The sequence below is a fragment of the Lutra lutra genome, chromosome 12 (assembly GCF_902655055.1).
Source record: "Lutra lutra chromosome 12, mLutLut1.2, whole genome shotgun sequence".
Lineage (NCBI taxonomy): Eukaryota > Metazoa > Chordata > Mammalia > Carnivora > Mustelidae > Lutra > Lutra lutra.
This window is the reverse complement of record NC_062289.1, coordinates 46,406,132-46,424,774: the sequence shown is the minus strand read 5'-3', so window position 1 is coordinate 46,424,774 and position 18,643 is coordinate 46,406,132. Positions and strand designations below refer to the sequence as shown.

The following is an 18,643-nucleotide window of genomic DNA, read 5'->3' as shown; positions in this document are numbered from 1 at the left end:
GTCTGAGTATAGAATTCTAGATTGACTTCAAAATTTCAATACTTTAAAGACATCACTTCATTGTAAATTGACTTTCATAGTTTTTGATGTGAAGTCTGCTGTTATTCTTATCCGTCATTCCTCAGCATGTAATGGTCCCTTACCCCCCACCCCACCCCCGGCTATCTTCAAAATTTCTTGTTTTCAGATGCTTAAATATGATATACCTAGGTGTGTAGTTTTCTTATCCTGCTTGAAGTTCTTTAATATTTTTTATCTGTGCTCTATTTCCTGTCATTAATATTAATAAATTATCAATCACTATCCTTTTAACTCTTTGTCTTTCAGTTTGGGTCATTTCTTTTGACCTATCTTCAAGTTAACTGATTCCTTCTTTGGCAATGTGAGTCTACTAAGAAGTACATTTAAGGCATTCTTCATCTCTGTTACTATTTTTTTCATTTCTGATAATTCCATTTGACTCTTTCTTATAGTTTCCATCTTTCTGCTAAAATTCCATTTTATCTTGCATTTTATTCAGTTTCTCCATTATAGCCTTCAACATATCAATAATAGTTATTTAATTTACCCATCTTATAATTTCAACTTTTATGTCATATCTGAGTCTGGTTCTGTCAATTGCTCTGTGTCTTCGTAATGTGACTTTTCCCTTGTTTTTTCCATATGCAAAGATTTTCATAAGTTTTTGTTAAAAACATGATATCTTGCATAAGACAGTAAGGTTGATATGTAGTAGGGTTTTTTTTATTTTGGTTTTGGTGGGGTTTTTGTTTTTGTTTTTGTCTTTTGTTTATTTGTTTCTTTGGTCACCTAAAGATGGGCACACGTGTGTGTGTGTGTGTGTGTGTGTGTGTGTGTGTGTGGCTTTTAGTGTGGGAGACTGAGTCAATTTGGTTAAGAATTGAGCTGGTTTGGGATCTTGGTGTTGCCTTGATTACCCTCAGTGATTAATAGGCTTCAAATTCCTCCATTAATACCTTGCATTTAGTGTGGGGACAATGTTTTCAGAAATGTTTCAACTATCTCCTCTATCCTCAGCTCTGGGTCTTTGCTTTGTGCTGCACTCCAGAGATGCTATCTCTCCATGTTCTTGCTGTTATCCCAGCAGTATACTTCATTATTACTTGTATTTTAAGGTTGTTAGTCTGATGGTAGAGGGCAAGGAGGGCATTCTCTGTTGGGCTAATTAAGCTGCAGTCTTGGCAGCATGCTTTCTCTGGGTCACAGGTGTGGCTTTTTCTCTGGCCCTTTCCCAGCTGTAGTCCCAGCACATAATCCTGTCCCTCCTCCCAGGGGAAAAGAGTAATTTTATGTTTACCTCCCTTAGCTACAATGGATTTTCTCCAGCGTTCTAAGGTCGGTGGTGTGTGTTGTCTTTCTCCCTGCAATTTAAGCCTCATGTTTCCATAGTAGAGGTAAGGAATGGAGTATAGGCAGAGTTCTGTGTCCCTCTCACAGCAGCTACTGCTCCCTTCCTCAGATTTACAGCACAAGAGCTGGGTTTTGTTTTTTTCTTTCAAGTGCCTGGTAAAGTATATAGAGAAGAACCCAAAAGTTGGTGCAGACTATGCCAATACCTGTGGTGCCAAAGAGTTACATAGTCTTTCACAACACATTCAGTCTCTACCAATTCATTAACAATTCCTGATGAAATTTTCTGGTTGACCACATCTATCTCAGGTAAACAAGGGCTCAGGTCTAGTCTTGCTCTGAATGAAAACTGTATCACCTTAGGTTTTGGCTAGTTGCTTGCCACATGACCTCAGTCCCTTGTGGTTTAAAAAAAAGTTGTTAATTTGAGGTGTGTCCACCCTTTTTGTGCTGTTGTTGCTAAGAGCATGAATGTTGTTCTTATCAACTCTCTATATTCTAAGCAGAAACTGGAAGTAGCTGGTTTTTAACTTTCTTCTGCTCTGTTCCAGGGAAAATCTGTAGCTTTGGGCTATGAATATTTTAGAATTTTTCCTCTATCTACTCTAGGACTACTAGGTTCCTTTATCTTTTATACCAATACTTTTCTTTCTATAGGTGGAACTGTATTGCCAATAATTGGCATTTCCCAGTATTTTGTACTTATAAAGTATTTCACAATCACTTAAATAGTTTTCTCTATAACAATAGTATAGGGCAAGTGAGCAGCTTCTACCTTTTGGTACAGGAGAAAACTGAAGCATAGAGATATGTAGTAATTTGTCTAGGATCAGAACAAAGACAGCTTAAAACTTCAACAGGTAACATGTTAGTTATTTTAGGCATCTGTTCTGACATTTCACTGGGGCAAAACTGCCAGAATATTTCCCCCAGCACCATAGGGAGAAATCAAGCCTCATTAGAGTAGTCACAATAGTAAATTTTTATGTATTTTGAATATTAAATTTAAACTTAGCCTAGATAATGACCTTTGTGATCTCCAAAGAACTTTGCCAAGTCTTTACTTCTAGTGCCCTGGGTGCAGGGCAGGTTGTGGTAGAGAATGAAGATCTTTAATTCCCTTATCACTTCTGACCCTGGTAGGAATTGATCCATAGGTAAAGAAAAATGCCAGTAGGAGCTAGCATGGAAGGAATATAGTCCTGAATATAGGGCCAAGAATTAACTTCTTCATTTTACCTGGGGAGTCTCTTGAATCCAAGCATGCTCCTTCCTATAACAGGGCACCTGTGTTCTCACTGCCTTGTGAGCTGTCCTTGGTTTCAGGCCCTGAAGTTACCAAATAATGGTCTTTTAGCTTCTTTGACTCCTACTTATCAGTGTCTTTCCATCAGCATATTTAGACCAATCAAATCCACAACAGACAGAATTAGTATTGGATCTTAGAACTCTATAAAAAGTAGGAAACCATATTTTTCAGCAACCCAAGATCAAGTCACTGTGCTTTTTTCCATTAAAAAAAAAAACTTTTGGTTTTAAACAGAAGAAAAACAGGAACTAAAACAAAGAACAGAGTACTTACTCCCTTTACATTAAACTTTGTGTCTATGCTACAAGTTGGTCAGCAATAACTGTTGGCTGTATAAATCTGAGCAAAAGACACAATAGGGAGATACAACATCAGTGGTCATGGGCAGGAGCTGGGGAAAGCAGAGGTGAATGAATTGGAGCCCCAGATTTTGGAAGCCATGCCAAGGTCTCACTGTTTTATGTCAGTGTGGAAGCAAATTGCCTGTAAGAGCAAAGAAGGCAATTGGACTACCATAGAATATTTCCTATGATAAAGTAAAGTTGAAACCATCTTTACTTTAACTAGTTAAATCACTGGAGTTGACATAAAGAAGAAAATATCAAGATGCAAAGATGTGAATATAATCTTTCCATAAAAGTTAATGCTCGGTGGAATGTTAGTCCAACCAGGACTCAAGACTCTGATTGCATCCTAATCTTGATAAAAGTTGTAGGAAATGTTTGCTAAAGATCTAAGTGCTCAGTGCTCACAAGCTGACTGCTGTTTACCTACTGCACTTCCTTATTCTACACTCTAAAGGCTAACATTTGCCATGAGGTTGCAAATAAAAAATAATGCTTAATTTTGTGGGGGGTGAGAGAGTCAAAGCCCATGAACAAAATAATGAGTCTCTCTTGAGGAATCTCTTCTGAGGAAATATCAACCTATCAGACAGATGAAATAATATGGATCAACCCAACTTGAAATTTAATGGTAAGTTTTGAGGGTGGGGTGGTGAAGAAGGGAGTTGGAGAGAAAGATAAGAATGTACTAGATAGAGGCAATAAAAGAAAGATGTGAAAGTTCCAGGTTAGATGCAATAAGCACACTAAACCCATCTCCCCCACAGCTATAAAACCTGAACTGAATGTACATTGGAGTCCCTGAGGAGTACATAACAGCAGGCTAATCAGGGAAGAGTACCAGACCTGCAGTACCACAGGACCAGTGGTACCTTCACCATCTCTTCTTCCCCAGGATCTCTCAGCCTAAAAATGCAGTTGACAACCTGAGTGAACACCCAGAGCAGACAGTGAGGTCCACGAGAAAGCCTCTAGCTCTTACTTATAGGAGTAAGAAGGGGAACTCCTAATGATCAGAGCGTGCAGAAATTCTCCACTTTGTGTGGTTATTTCTTCTCTTATTTCTGTTCTCTCATGCACCAGCTGCAAGACAATCCACTATGGCAGTGGCAGTGACCAGTACTGAGCAGTAATTTGTACATCCATATGCTAAAAAACAAACGTCAACCTAAACCTCACATCTTATTCAAAAATTACTTCAAAATGGATCACAGATCTAAATGTAAAGCATAAGCTATAAATATCTAAAATACGATATAGAAGGAAATCATCCTGATTTGGATTAAGTAAGGAAATCTTACACATGACACCAAAAACACAATCCATAAAAGAAAAATATCATAAATTTTTTGATCTCTGAATATCAATGTCAAGAGAATGAAGTGGCAAGTTACATACTAAAAGAACGTATTTCTGAATCACAGATCTGACAAAGGACTTGTATCCAGAATAAATTTTTTTTAAACTCTCAAAACAAATAAGAAAAAAAATTAAACATGGGTGAAACATTGGAACAGACCCTTCACCCATGAGGATATGAGGACGGAAAGTAAGCACATGAAAAGATGTTCGACATTAGTCACTAGAGAAATGGAAATTAAAGCCACGATGAGATACTACTACACATTTAATAAGATGACTAAAATAAAAAAATACAGACCCTGTGACATAACAGAGCTCTTCTATATTGCTGCTGGGAATGCAAAATGATATAGCACTGTGGAAATGGTTTGTCAGTTTAAACATGCACTTACAATCCAGTAATTCCATTCTGAAAATCCACCCTGCAAAAATGAACATGTCTACTCTTAAAACAGTCTGTTCATGAATGTTTATAAATAGCTCTATCCTAACTGCCCAAAACAGGAACCAGCCCAATGTCCTTCAGTGGCTGAATAGATAAACTGTGGTACATCTGTATAATGAAATAATGCTCAGTAATAAAAAGAAGCAAACTTCTGAAGTATTCAGCAACTTGGATAAATCTCAAAACATTATTCAGTAAAAGAAGCCAGTTTCAAGTGTTGCATACTCGTTGGTTACATTTAGGTGGTGTTTTCAACAAGATAAAACTGTAGGCATGGACCACATACCGTGGTTGCTGGGGGCTGGGATGAGGGAGAGGGTGATTATAAAAAAGAGCAAGGAAGTTCTGGGAGGACAGGAACTGTTCCGCATCCTGTTCTGTGTCCTGGTGGTGGTAGCATCAATCCATATATTTGCTAAAATTTATAAAGTCATATACCTAAAAAATGTCTATTTTTGTCTGATTATTTATAAAGCAGGGTTTTTTTTAAAGAGAGATTAAAAATTGAACCCAAAATAATTTTTAGCTTCAAATTTTTTTTTTTAATTTTAAAATGTTGATTTCAAGTCCAGGGACCAGAGGCATGTAATGACTGTAGACCAGATCATCTTATCACTGAATCCTGACACCGGAGACAGGGTTCCCTGGCCCTCTGAAAGCAGTTAAGTGACAGACTGGCAGTTCTTGAGATGAATTGACAGCTGTAAATGGCCAGCCTGCATCATCCTATTTGACCAGAAATATTTTTCTGTCAATTATTCAAATTGGTTGTCTACACAGCCCCAGATTTCCCATGGAGTTGCTGCCAACTCATTCCATTTCCAGGTATTTGGCAAACTAATTATTGGCCAAGATTTAAGTTGGTCTACCATCATTGCTCTTTTCTGCCTTCTGAAATCTGTACTTTTTTTGGCCCCTTTGACCATTCCCCCCAAAACTGGAAACCTCTTTTTAAAAATTATTTTGTTGATTTATTTGAGAGAGAGCAGGGGGAGAAACAAAAGGGGAGGGGAAGTAGAGGGGGAAGAATCTCAAGCAGACTCTGCACTGGGTGCAAGACCCCTCAATCCCAGGGTCCTGAGTTGATGACTTGAGCCAAAAGCAAGGGTCAGATGTTCAACTGACTGAGCCACCCAGATGCCCCTGGAAACCTTCTTATTAAGTCAGCTTCAAATCACCCCTCATTTCTTTAACTTTCATTTCTTGCTTGAGACCTCCTTGTAGATCCTTCTTTTTGAGTGGGTGAGTACAAAGATGGTTGGTTATCTGGTGGTGACATAGGCCAAGAGAGGATTATGGTCTGTTTTCTGTTCAATTTCTCCCTCCTCACCCCATTGCCAAGGTTCAGAGAAACCCATTCAGGACAAACATGATCCAGCAACTCATTCAATGGACTCAGGCAGACCACCATCAACTGTTTACTTTGCACCCCTCATTGCTTTCTCCTAACTTCTAATAATAGGTCCATTCGTAGAACTACCTATAATTAACAAACAATAAAACTTATTGGATGTATTTTACAGAGCACCGCCACCCTTGTCTCTATCTTAGTGCTTGTTCCATAGTTTCTGTGCAAAGCTTTCCAGTCTTATGAATTCAGATCTCAATTTAGCTGACACCATACAAGACTTTTATATGCCAGGTGCTTTTTTGTGTATTATGTCACTTAATCTCCAAGAAGGCCCAAAAGCTTGAAAGTATTCCTTAAGCACTAATTTTATTATGTGTCATGTTAAACTCACATTTCAGCCATTCCAGACCTTCTAGGGCCTTGCAACATGATGGCACGGGCATATCTATAGGAACACACACAATTTTATGATGTAAATTTAGAAGGTAACATGCTCAGATGTGGGCACCACAACATTAAACATGGAAACGTAGAATGGGTGACATTTCAAGTTACAACCCCTTCTTAATCACTGCAAGGAAAGTGTAGCATCCATAGCAACATAATACGTAATGGGTACGTGGTGACTTTTATGATCCACAAAAATGAACTAATTGACAAAAATGATACATGCAAGTTTTTAATCTGTATCCTGTGCAAATCTGTCACAATCCAGAAACGTTGGGCAAGTTACTGCCAGAGCCTTCGGCTGAGCAAAGTTTGAGCATTCTGCTGCAGGACTGAGTTAAGTCTCAGAGTCTTTTCTCCCTTGTCATGGTGAAGCAGAACAATGGCTAGGCGGGGGCAGTGAGACCCAAGAGTCATCATCACGGATTCTTTCACTTAACCAGTGCCAAAATCAATTTTGAAGCATTATCTCCAAGTTGCTTTCAACTCGATCTGGGTGTTTCTCTTCAGCTAGAATATCACCCCCTACACTGGAATCTTTATTACATCACACTAATCTAATTTAAATGCATTTTTACTGTACTTGGTTTAATGAATGTGGAATGTGTCACTATGAAATTGCACCATTAATTTGATAAATAGGACTTGAAGGTATAATTTTTTCCAGCATTGCAGACTAATGAAGCTAAAATACATATATAATAAGAAGTGTAAATAATAAATTATTCTTAGGAGCAAAAAAATTAATTAGATCTTACCACAGATTGCATCTCAATGTCAATTTTTTTTTTTTTTTTCAAAACTACTGACTTTCAAACTACTTGGAACACCATTGTAAACCTTGGCAAGTTTCTCAAGTGATTACCTTCCATCCTGGGAATCTGCTTTAAGAAACTGCTATTGTTCAAAAAATCCTTTTAAGATGCCAGGATGGATCCCCTGTTGTCATTTCTATAGGGCATTTAGAGTATCTAGATGAATTAATCTTTTTCTTTAAGTTGTGCAGTTTTATTTATTCATAAAGACTCTTGAAAATCCTTTCAGATAGTATGCTGTGGAGACGGAAAAAGGAAAAAAAAAAAAAAAACCAACCAGGAGACCTTCTATGCAGATTTGCCTCCAAAGGCAACAGATTTCTATTGGCAGTTATTTCAGGGGCAAGGTCTTCCTACAAGCTGGCTGATCATAGGAAGTCTGTGCTGTCCATAGGCTGAAGGATGTGATAACAGAGAGCGATGGGTCACTCCCCAATTACTGCTCAGATGCACACTCTGTGGGTAAGAACCAGATAGTAGCTAAGCTGGAAATTAGCTGGGAAATAGACACACTAAAACCAGAGACCAGATAATGCTCCAAATGAGATTCTATTCCTTGGGTGGAGAGAAGGGAATTACGACTGGCGTAAGTGAGTCTTGGTTCAGGTTCAGCCTAGGAGCAGTGACTTTAGTGTCTGCGCATATAGCCAGTAATTCCTAGCACTCTAATTAATGAAATCTTTGCAGAGGACATTAGCTACAGGATGTCCGTCTGCTTAGAAACACGAAGACTACTAAAACCAAAATGTATGGCAACGTGAAGCCCGCTTGGAGACTACAGTTCTTGTTTCTGACCTATATTAATTTGAAAAACAAATTACCCATTAGACACAATAACTAGTTTTTACAGATTTCTTATTTATCAGATACAAGGATTTTTTTTTTTAGCTTCATTGTCAAGATGCGACTAAATTTTCCCTTCGACAAATATTCCAAGAAGGAGGGAAAGAAGCTCTTGGAATTAGAATTAACTATGTGGGGTCCACCCACCCTCTCTTTGTCCCCAGCTGGAGGTCTGTACATTCAAAGACAATTTACTCATGCTCTGTCCATTCCCCTGGCCTGATGCAGGATGCTGGGCCAAATGCTATCCCTGGCCTTATTTTCTATTCCTAGTGTGTAGTTTAACAAACAATGTTTTTTATTCCTTGTTATTTGATTTGGAGCCAAAATTCTGACGTGGCATCCGTTTTGTTGCCAGATAATGCATTAAACCTTACTAAGGGGTAAACATAATGATCTTCATTAAACCCTTTAAATGAACCCACCTCCTGCTTCTTCAGGTTGAGAAAAGCATTGACAAGGAACACTGTGAAGCGTCTTGGAGTGATTTTCTTCTTGTAACAGGGGGAGGGAGAGATGAGTGGCAGCTTTTAGGGGGCGAGAGAAAGTTAGGTAAACATAAAAGGTTTTGTAAGATTTCCTTTCCTAATGGCAAAGTTTTAGAGCAATAAATCACAATTCAGTCAATACCATTAGTTTTGGGGCATTATATACCCTCATTAAAGTGCATAAACAATTATATTTATTGAAGGTAATGTACTGTGTAGTGCATTATAACCATGCTCATTAACATATGTAATCATCATTCAAATGGGCTTTACTACAACGTAAACTGATAATGGCATGATTACACACTGGGTTATTAACTTTTCAGTCTTAAGATAATGAAAGGTGATGCAAGAAACCAAAAGCACATACGCATGGCCCTTCATTTGTGAGTTATGCCTTTCCATAACAAATTCCACGTTCAGGTAGTCAGGCTCAGGAACTCATGTTGCCAACTGCGTGGACCCAGTACAAGATTCAATACAGTGTTTTGACAGAGGGTGGAGGAGAGTATGTGGCAGGAACTAGCTCAGACCCAATTAGGAAGATAATTCCGTGGGTCACCTATTTCTATCAGCAGCTTGTACTGTTCCTTCTCAGGTTTCAATACTTTTCCACACCAGACTTGGACAGACTCACATGCCCTCAGAAAAATGGGAACTTCCTCCAAATTTTTCCTTTGAAAATTTCACTTAAGAGGCATTTGGCTAATGGTGGGGAAACATTAGAAAACCCTAGATTAAGGGACATTCTACTAAAATCACAAGATCATGAGAGATGAAGAACGAGTAAGGAACTATTCTCAATTAAAACAAGCTAAAAAGACAGAATCACTTAGGGCCATGTCTGATCCTAGGTTCGATAATGGCCCAGAATTTTTTTTTTCTTTTTTGCTATAAAGATATTTTTATTAAGACAATTGGGAAAATTGTATAAGGTCTATAGATTAGATAATAGCATTTTATTAATGTTATTTTCTTGATTTTGATAATTATACTGCATTTATGTAAGACGTCCTTGTTCTATACACATGTAAAAGTATCTAAGAGGAGTGCCTGGGAGGCTCAGTTATTAAGCGTCTGCCTTCATCTCAGGTCATGATCCCAGGGTGCTGGGATCGAGCCCCGCATCCAGCTCCCTGCTCAGTGGGGAGTCTGCTTCTCCCTCTCTCTGCTATTGCTTGCTCTCTTTCTCTCTCTCAAATAAATAAATAAAATCTTTTTTTAAAAAGTATCCAAGAGAATGGGGCGCCTGGGTGGCTCAGTGGGTTAAAGCCTCTGCTTTCGGCTCAGGTGATGATCCCAGGGTCCTGGGATCGAGCCCCGCATCGGGCTCTCTGCTCGGCAGGGAGCCTGCTTCCTCCTCTCTCTCTCTGCCTGCCTCTCTGCCTACTTGTGATCTCTGTCTGTCAAATGAAATGAATAAAATCTTAAAAAAATAAAATAAAATAAAAAAATAAAAAGTATCCAAGAGAAAAGGCCTTTTATGTCTGCAACTTACTCCCAAATGAATTTTATAACTGAATATCTACTTAATAATAATGACAATAATAATATATAAGGAGAGAATCAGAAAGCAAATATGGAAAAAAACTTTGAGTGAAGAGCATGCAGGAATTTTTTTGCACTACCCTTATAGCATTCTCTAAGCCTGCAATTATTTTAAGATTAAGAACATTTAGAATTAAAGAACTGACCATAAAAAGTCCATGGCTTTAATTAAGCAGATCTGTTGGCCGGCGTTATCAGTAACAAGTCAGAATAACGATCAGGATTTCCTACTTATTTTTGTCCTTGATCTGTTCTGTCAGTGGAAGTCCCAGATTTGCAAGGACAGTTCTTAATTCCTTCGCTCCCAGCTGATATCTATTTCCTATATTTTAGAGTCAACAGTGACAAAATGTTCGTGATATGAAAGGTAAAAGACATTGTACTCTAATCACCGAGATTAGAGAGTAATAGCCGTCGCCACTGAAAATTCCCTCTTAACCATGACTTCACAACCCAGTTGGCAGTGGCTTGAGACCTGTTTTGAAAAGAATGACTGACTCACATCTCTGCAGAAGCCCGAAGGAAAGAACCCCTCCCTGGCTGTTTCCCTCCTCTCCAAACCAGTGCAGTCACACTCTTAAGCGGCACCCAGACCTGAACCAATGGATCACGCAGCGTGGGCGTCAGCTGCCCAAACCACACTCATGGAGAGAGCAAGGCTAACAAAGCTACAGTAAGTTACCCACTGAAGGAAGAACCAAGATGAGACTCATCTCCAAAGTCTCTGGCGTTAGTCCTCTTGTCCCTTTAGACCACACAACCCTGTGAAACCAGTAATGTTAATATAATTTAAGATTTGCTTTAGAAAAGGTCTTCTTTGATTGTCTCATTTTCACAGACTTTCATGGAAATTGGGGACTTCTGTAACTGAGAGCTACCCTTCTCAAGGCATGGCTGTAAAGGCAGAAATGACCGTGCTCAAGAATGGCAGAGGAGCTTAATCAATAGCTCTCTATAAATAAGAGGCACTACGTAATACATAGCCATTTATTTGGAGATAACTAGACTTAAAGATGACATCTACCGAGTTAATGTTTTTATTAAATCATATTAGCATTGGCACAATCATCTTCTCTCATTATAAATACTGAGCACTTTTATTTGCTACAGGGTATAGCTTTAAGAAATTTTCATTTGACTGACAGCTGCCTGTCAACTCCTGACTCTGGAGAGATCCAGGAACTCAGCTTGCAAAGCTCCAGGGAATTCTAAGGAGCTCCAAGACGGTTAATGGCTGTCCATTAGCGTGAGGCCCAGCGGAGCCCCAGAATCTGTTAAGTGGGAAGTTCTTGCTGCAGAAGGTCAGACAATTCCCTATTGCCATCCGAGAGAACTGGGAAAATTCAACTTGAAGCAAAGACTGGGGTGCTATAAGTTTATGTACTAAGGGAAATCATTTCATGCAGTTTGGTATTACCGTACACCATGTTTTATTTATACTCTATACTAGATGAGAAATTGAATACCCTGCTCTTTTCTGGCAATGGAAACTTGCCTTATTCTCCTGAACTGGGCCCAGCATCAATACAGCAGCGTGCAGCCTTTTTGACTATGTATTATAGAGCGGCTTCTGTGCATTGTATATTAAATCCGATATGCGCTGTGAGTTTATATGCCACACACACTACATTTTTCTATATTACGTCCTGCCATCTATCATATTAAGTGAAAGGGGTGATGGAGTGGGCCTCAGGTAATGTAAAGAAGATTGCTAACAGCTTGCGCGCCGCGTGGAGAGGAGGTGCGTATTTCTGCCGTGTGCTCTGTGTATATACAGCAAGTGAGCACACAGCAAACTGACCGTGTAGAGAGCTCAATGGCCCTGGCAATGGAATTAACCACCTAGATACTACTGAAATTACCTACCGGCCCAAGCAACATGCTTGCCGCACTAACAAAGCCCAGAAAAGTTTCACGTGAGTCAAACAGTCCTTCCCAGAAGTGGGAATAAAAATGAGGTCTGGCCCATTAAAGATAAAGCAGCACCCCCACTCCGGAACAGTCAAGCCGGGCTAATGAAGGATCTCAGCACAGGAAACACACACAAGCGTTTAGCAATCACTCTGGGAATACCTGTCTCGTGTTCTTCAGTCTAGTCTGTGGAGGAAGCCTGGAGGTCCCATGTCTGAACACCATGTAAAAAAGAACACAAAGGCAATGATTAATGACTGATGAAAGAAGAAGTGTTGATGATCCTTTTTGAAATTCAAGTGCATTTTCTCATGACATTCTCTGTACATGTATCAGAATTCCTAAATCTGGGAAGACTCCGAGTTGTGTTACCTGTCTCACCATTGTCCCTCAAATTGTCTCTTATGGAACTTTCTAGGTTGGGAAGGTTACATAAACTGGGCCTCTTTTTAGCATAACTTTGATGGCTCATTGGGAATTCTCATGGCAAATTTTTATTTTTCTGTGAAAAGATCTTGGTTCTGCTCACTTATTGATTTAAAGGTAAATGTTTTGTCATTCCCCGGGACCTAGGTGTTGTGGCTGCCCATCAAGACTTTGACCTTGTGTTCTGCCACTTGTGAGCCCCCCTGGTCTCGGACTGCCTGGAATCCTGCAGTTCCTTTAATCTGTAGCTAATAATCTCGGAATTATACTTTAAGAAAAGAACCCCACTATCAGACAACTCACGACGGACTGCGGGACATCCCAGCCTTCTCATTGTCACTGCAGCATCTCTTCCTAAGAGCCGTGGAGGTGGTCACAAGGAGGAAGAGTCTTTTCTATTGATATTAGGGAAAAGAACCGTCACTTAAGGTGGTGTATAATCACTCATTATTTCTATTCTTCTAGTGCTGATAAACTTCATGTGGTGAGGGGATTGTAGCTTTTGTAGAAAGAGACACTTGGCCTTGAGCATCAGGCTTTACAATACATTTCTGGTGCAATATTATCAGGTGACACCAGTTCATCCCAGAGCATTTTACAGCTTAACAGAAGGTTTTGATTTCCTGGAGGAGTCTTAATTGATTCTGAATTCTTTAGCATTCAACCTTCCTCACGACGATTGTTGGAAGACTTAATACAGGAAATATTAAGTTTAGACAAAGGAGGCCCAGAAGGGAGACTTTTGTGGACTGTCAAAGATGTTTCTCACTATTAAGAGGAAGTGCCAAGCTAGCCGAGGAGCCTTGGGTTTAAGCTTTAGCCCGCCTTATGGGTTTCTCCAGCTGCCTTGGAGGGGGAGGGTCCCCGTGAGCCACAATCTCCTCGGCTTGATGATGTATGGAGTGACACCGACGAGTCAAGGAAAATGAGCAGGAGTTACTTCCAGCTTCCTTCCATCACAGGGAAAGCTGCCAAAATTCAAAACTCCGAGGATGCAGGCGGGCAGGGAAATACAGCATCGGGAAAATGGAGAAGCCCCGTCCTGTACATGGAGGACTGTCTGGAACCTGCTTTGCCACAAAGTTGGCATGCAGTTTCTTTCCTGCTATAATCAGCAGCCTGTGGCAAACCCTGCCTCACGACTTTTAAAAGTACTCATCAGAGAAGGTAGGAGGATGCAATATTAATAACATAACATCAATGATGGTGCATGTTTGCTTTCTTTCATAGATGGGGAGGAACTGTTAACCCTTGGGTTGCTTAAAATATCTAGGGCTTCCTGATGGACCTATCCCTGTATTATGAGAATGTGGGGTGCCCCACCCCCTTCTCTTGAGCCGGGGCATCTGCATGGCCCCTCCCCAAAGCAAGTGGGTAAGGTGGAAAAGTGGGTCCTCCAGTCACCAGAGGAAGGAATTACCTTAACTCAATCTTCATCCGTTCTTTCATTTTTTAAAATAAAATGTTTCCAGGACGCCTGGGTGGCTTAGTCAGTTAAGTGTCTGCCTTCGCTCAGGTCATGATTCCAGGGTCCTGGAATCGAGACCCAGATTGGGCTCACTGCTCAGCGGGGAGCCTGCTTCTCCCTCTCTCTCTGCCACTCCCCCTGCTGCTGTGTGCTCTCTCTCTCTCAAATAAATAAATAAAATCTTAAAAATATAAATAAATTAAAATAAAAGTTTCCATATACCTATTCTGTGTTTGATACACTCTAATATATTTACAGAAAATGACGACAGGGAGGACCCCTCCCCCATTTCTAAAGTGAAGAAGGTGTGTCAGGAGGCCGGCTCGCCACAGCCAAGCATTAGTCAGCAGAGACTGGGCTTCCATGTGGCGTTTTGCAAACCCAACCACAGGGCTTGTTTTGCTTTCATTTTTTTTTTTATTCCCCACACTACATTCATATGCAAAGTTTCCCAGTATACCATCTTCTACCAGTTTATTTTAAAAAAAGAAAAAGAACATAATCATTCTGCAGCTGTCAGAAGTGCCTGGAAAAGCCCAAGAGTTCAGTATGAAAGGTGCTATTAGGTTGGGGAAAAACACCCTGGCTGCCACAGATGGCTCATTTTCACGATAGACCTGAGGTTTTAAAAAAAAAAAAAAAAAAAAACCTAGTTGTTTTGCCTGCAGCATAAACAAGGAATATTCTCCTTGAGCAAGAGGAACTGGCTTTGCAGAGATGAGGCTCCAATCTGTCTTGCTAAATTCTGACACTAAAAAGAAACACATATGGGTGAATCCACAAATGTTCACATGGCAGGGGAGCAAGTCTGGGGTAGTTGCATCAAAAGCTTGACTTTACATTGTTTTTTCATGGTGGTGTCAGTCCTGTTTTATAAATTAACAATAATATCTTTATTGTAAAAGTAACATATGTTCATTCCTGAAAATTTGGGAAATAAAGAAAAATCTACCCATATTTGCACCATCCAGGGATGATTACAATAACTCTTTGGTGTATTTCCTTCCAGTCTTTTTTCTGTATGTGTTTAAACAAACAAACACATACATACACATATATTTACATATACATATATGTATAAATAACATACACATATTCCCTGAATATATTTAAAGTAAACATAAACATAAAGTAAACATAATATACCTTATACATTAAGGTATATTTTCTGTGTATGTATCTATTACAAACATATATATTTCTTTTTTTACATCATTGAGCAGTACTGTATATATATATATACCCACTTCCATATCTTTCTTTTATTACTTAGTATTGTAATTATAACAGGAACAATCTTCCTTATCATTAATCATTAGTTACACTCGCTGAGCATTTTTAATGACCACATACTATTCCATTACATATACACATCATAGCTTGTTTGATAAGTCTTATTATCTGTAAAAAATGTTGCCAAGGTTTTTTTGTTTTGTTTTCTGTAGACAATGCTTCATTAGCCATCCCTTATATTTAAGGATTTATATCTTTGGCTGTATCTCTAATTCTTTAAACTATCATATAAAGAGGGATCCCAGCTTAAAACATTTTTTAAGACTCTTGGGGCACTTGGGTGGCTCAGTTGGTTAAGTGTCTGCCTTTGGCTGGTCATGATCCCAGGGTCCTGGGATCTTGAGTCCCACATCTTGCTTCTTGCTCAGTGGGAAGCCTGCTTCTCCCTCTCCCACTCCCCCTGCTTGTGTTTCCTCTCTTGCTGTCTCTGCCAAATAAATAATTTCTAAAAATAATTGTAAAAAATTTTTAAGAGTAATTTTTAAAAATTTAAAAAAAATTATTTTTAAATAAATAAATATTTTTTTAAATAAAATATTTTTAAGACTCTTAATATATTGCTAAATCCTTTACCTAAACAAATTCTGTTCACAGAGGTTAAGAAATATCAAGGCATATGGCAACAGTGTCAATTTGGTACAAAGATTGTAACTTCATAATTTTTCGTAATTTCATGAAGACTGTCAAGTCTACTGGGAGTAAACCCAAATGGAACTATTCTATAGCTGATAATTGTAAGCCTACAATGATCACCCAGATTTTAGACTGAGCGTTTTAATCACAAACTCAACCCTTCAAAATTGGCATTCATGTTTTACAATGGGTTTTTGTGTTTTTTTTTTAAGATTTTATTTATTTATTTGACAGAAAGAGAGAGAGATTGAGAGAAAGCACCAGCAGGGGGAGAAGCAGAGAGAGAAGGAGCACCAGGCTCCCTGTTGAGCATAGAGCCGGACATAGGGCTTGATCCCAGGACCCTAGGATCATGATCTAAGTCAAAGGCAGATGCTTAACTGACTGAGCCACCCAGGCACTTGTTACATTGTTTTTAATCACTACCTTTTATTTAGAAATACATCTCCATTAATTACTTCTTAATGTCATAATTTTCTGAATCTCCTCACTGTCAGGACCTTCCACAAGAGCAAATAGCTTTATTAGAAGGACATAGAAAATGTCCTTGTTAATCTTAATACACAGACTATTCAGAACCCACCTGAAGAATTATAAATATCTTTCAGGAGACAACATATTCTCCTAGCTCTCATGCTCCACCCTAATGTCTCCTTTGAAATACAAAGTAATCTGACAATTAGGCAGAACAATTTATGGTGTATCTGTGTGTTTTTCAATGCTGGCGTGAGATGTCATTTTGTCCCTTTATCTAGTGGCTTAAAATCCAACTTCTGCATAAATACACTGCAGAGCAATTGTAGTGATCAATATTATCTTTATCAAGGCCAATGAAGCAGTGAGCATATAGCTCTCACAGTCCCACGTGGATCTGCATGGAGTTGGATTTGAACCCACAGTCTCCATATTTCCAACTGTAGGCAATCGAGCTACTCCCCACCAACACAGACACACACACACACACACACACACACACTGCCCAGGATGATCTATGCTCTTATGTAGAAAATTTGATGGATAGAGACAGCTCAAGCACTAAACTGGAACCCCAAATCAATAAACATAAAGACTGGGTGTTCACAAATTGGCAGTCATTTAATTCCCTTGCTATTAATGCTTTTCTTCCAGACATGAGCAGTTTGTGTACCTGTGAAGTTTGCCCTTGATGCTGCCTCAGTGGGCCAAAGGGGGCACCCTTTTCTCCTAGTACTTCAAGTAATCTTCTTAGTGGGTATTTATTTCAAAACTTGGTGAAGACTCCTATATCTAGCCAACTGGTATTCATTGACTGAAAGGAAGACTTCAAGCCATTCCATTTATTAAAGTTTATTTAATAGATGTTTTCAAATATTCACAAATATTGAGATAACATAATAAACTTCTATATGCCTATCATTCATTTTCAACTTTTCTTATGGCTCATGCCTTTAATTTTTTTGTTTTTTTTTTAATAAAGATTTTATTTATTTATTTGACAGAGAGAGAGATAGATCACAAGTAGGCAGAGAAGCAGGCAGAGAGGTGGGGGTCGGGGAAGCAGGCTCCCTGCTGAGCAGAAAGCCCAATGTGGGGCTCGATCCCAGGACCCTGAGATCATGACCTGAGCCAAAGGCAGGGGCTTAACCCACTGAGCCACCCAGGTGTCCCACATGCCTTTAGTTTTAAGGTTGATTCCTATTGATTCTCTGGAAACAGTGGGTACCCTCCTGGGGGTGGCATTACAAAGTTCACAGTGCTTAGAACATCTGTCATGGAGTTTTCCTCATCCCTGTATGAGATGCAACCATCTGATCAATTTGTTAAAATAAAATACCTAAGACTCCATGTTGATTCCTGACATCCAATTCTTGGCCAGCCCCATTGGCTCTACCTCCAAAGTCTATCTCCTATCTGCCCACTTGCCCTTATCTCCACTGCTTCTTCCCCAGCATGAATCCTCATCAGCTTTTCTGTCCTGATTACTGCAATATAATGTGTCCCAGCTCCACTGTGATCCGGTCCCCACAAGGCAATCCAATTACGTCACCCTCCTTCTTACAACCCTCCATGACCATTTCCACTAATCCGTGTAGCCAGTACGTTCTTTTACAAACATAAAAAGACCAGGGCATTCCACTTCTCAAAATCCTCCAACAGCTTTTATTGCACTTGAAGTCAGACTCCTTGGCCTGCACTTGCTACATACCCTGAACTTGCTACCATCCAGAAGTAAATTTCCAGTTTATCTTCGTTTTGCTCACTGTACTCCAGCTGTACTAGCTTTCCTTTAGTTACTTGAACATATCAAGTCATGCTCCATCCACCTCAGGGCCTTTGTACTTGTTACCCATCCCTTACCCTAATCCCAGATCTTCCCTGTTACCCCCTTCCTGTCATCCAGGAATCATCCCATTTATCACCGCCAAAACTAGCTCCCCAGCTCCAACACATTATTACTTATGAAATTATCTTATATTGTATGCTTATTATCCTTCCACCTAACAGCTCTATGAACAGTATAAAAATTTGTTAAAGGAAAATGAATGAATGAATGAATCAAACAAAAAGGAACTTCAGAATCTTATTGTAAGAAACTTATAAGTAACAGCT

General features: G+C 39.3%; 1 long non-coding RNA gene across 1 annotated transcript in view; it reads right to left on the bottom strand.

Annotated features, from left to right (window-relative positions):
- Positions 1-18,643, bottom strand: part of LOC125082252 (uncharacterized) — a 48,693-nt gene that overhangs the window by 9,755 nt on the left and 20,295 nt on the right. The window contains exons 2-3 of the long non-coding RNA XR_007121930.1: positions 12,397-12,448; positions 8,713-8,814 (exon numbers count right to left, since the gene is read on the bottom strand). This is a non-coding gene — a long non-coding RNA (uncharacterized LOC125082252). The remainder of the gene's footprint in view (positions 1-8,712; positions 8,815-12,396; positions 12,449-18,643) is intronic.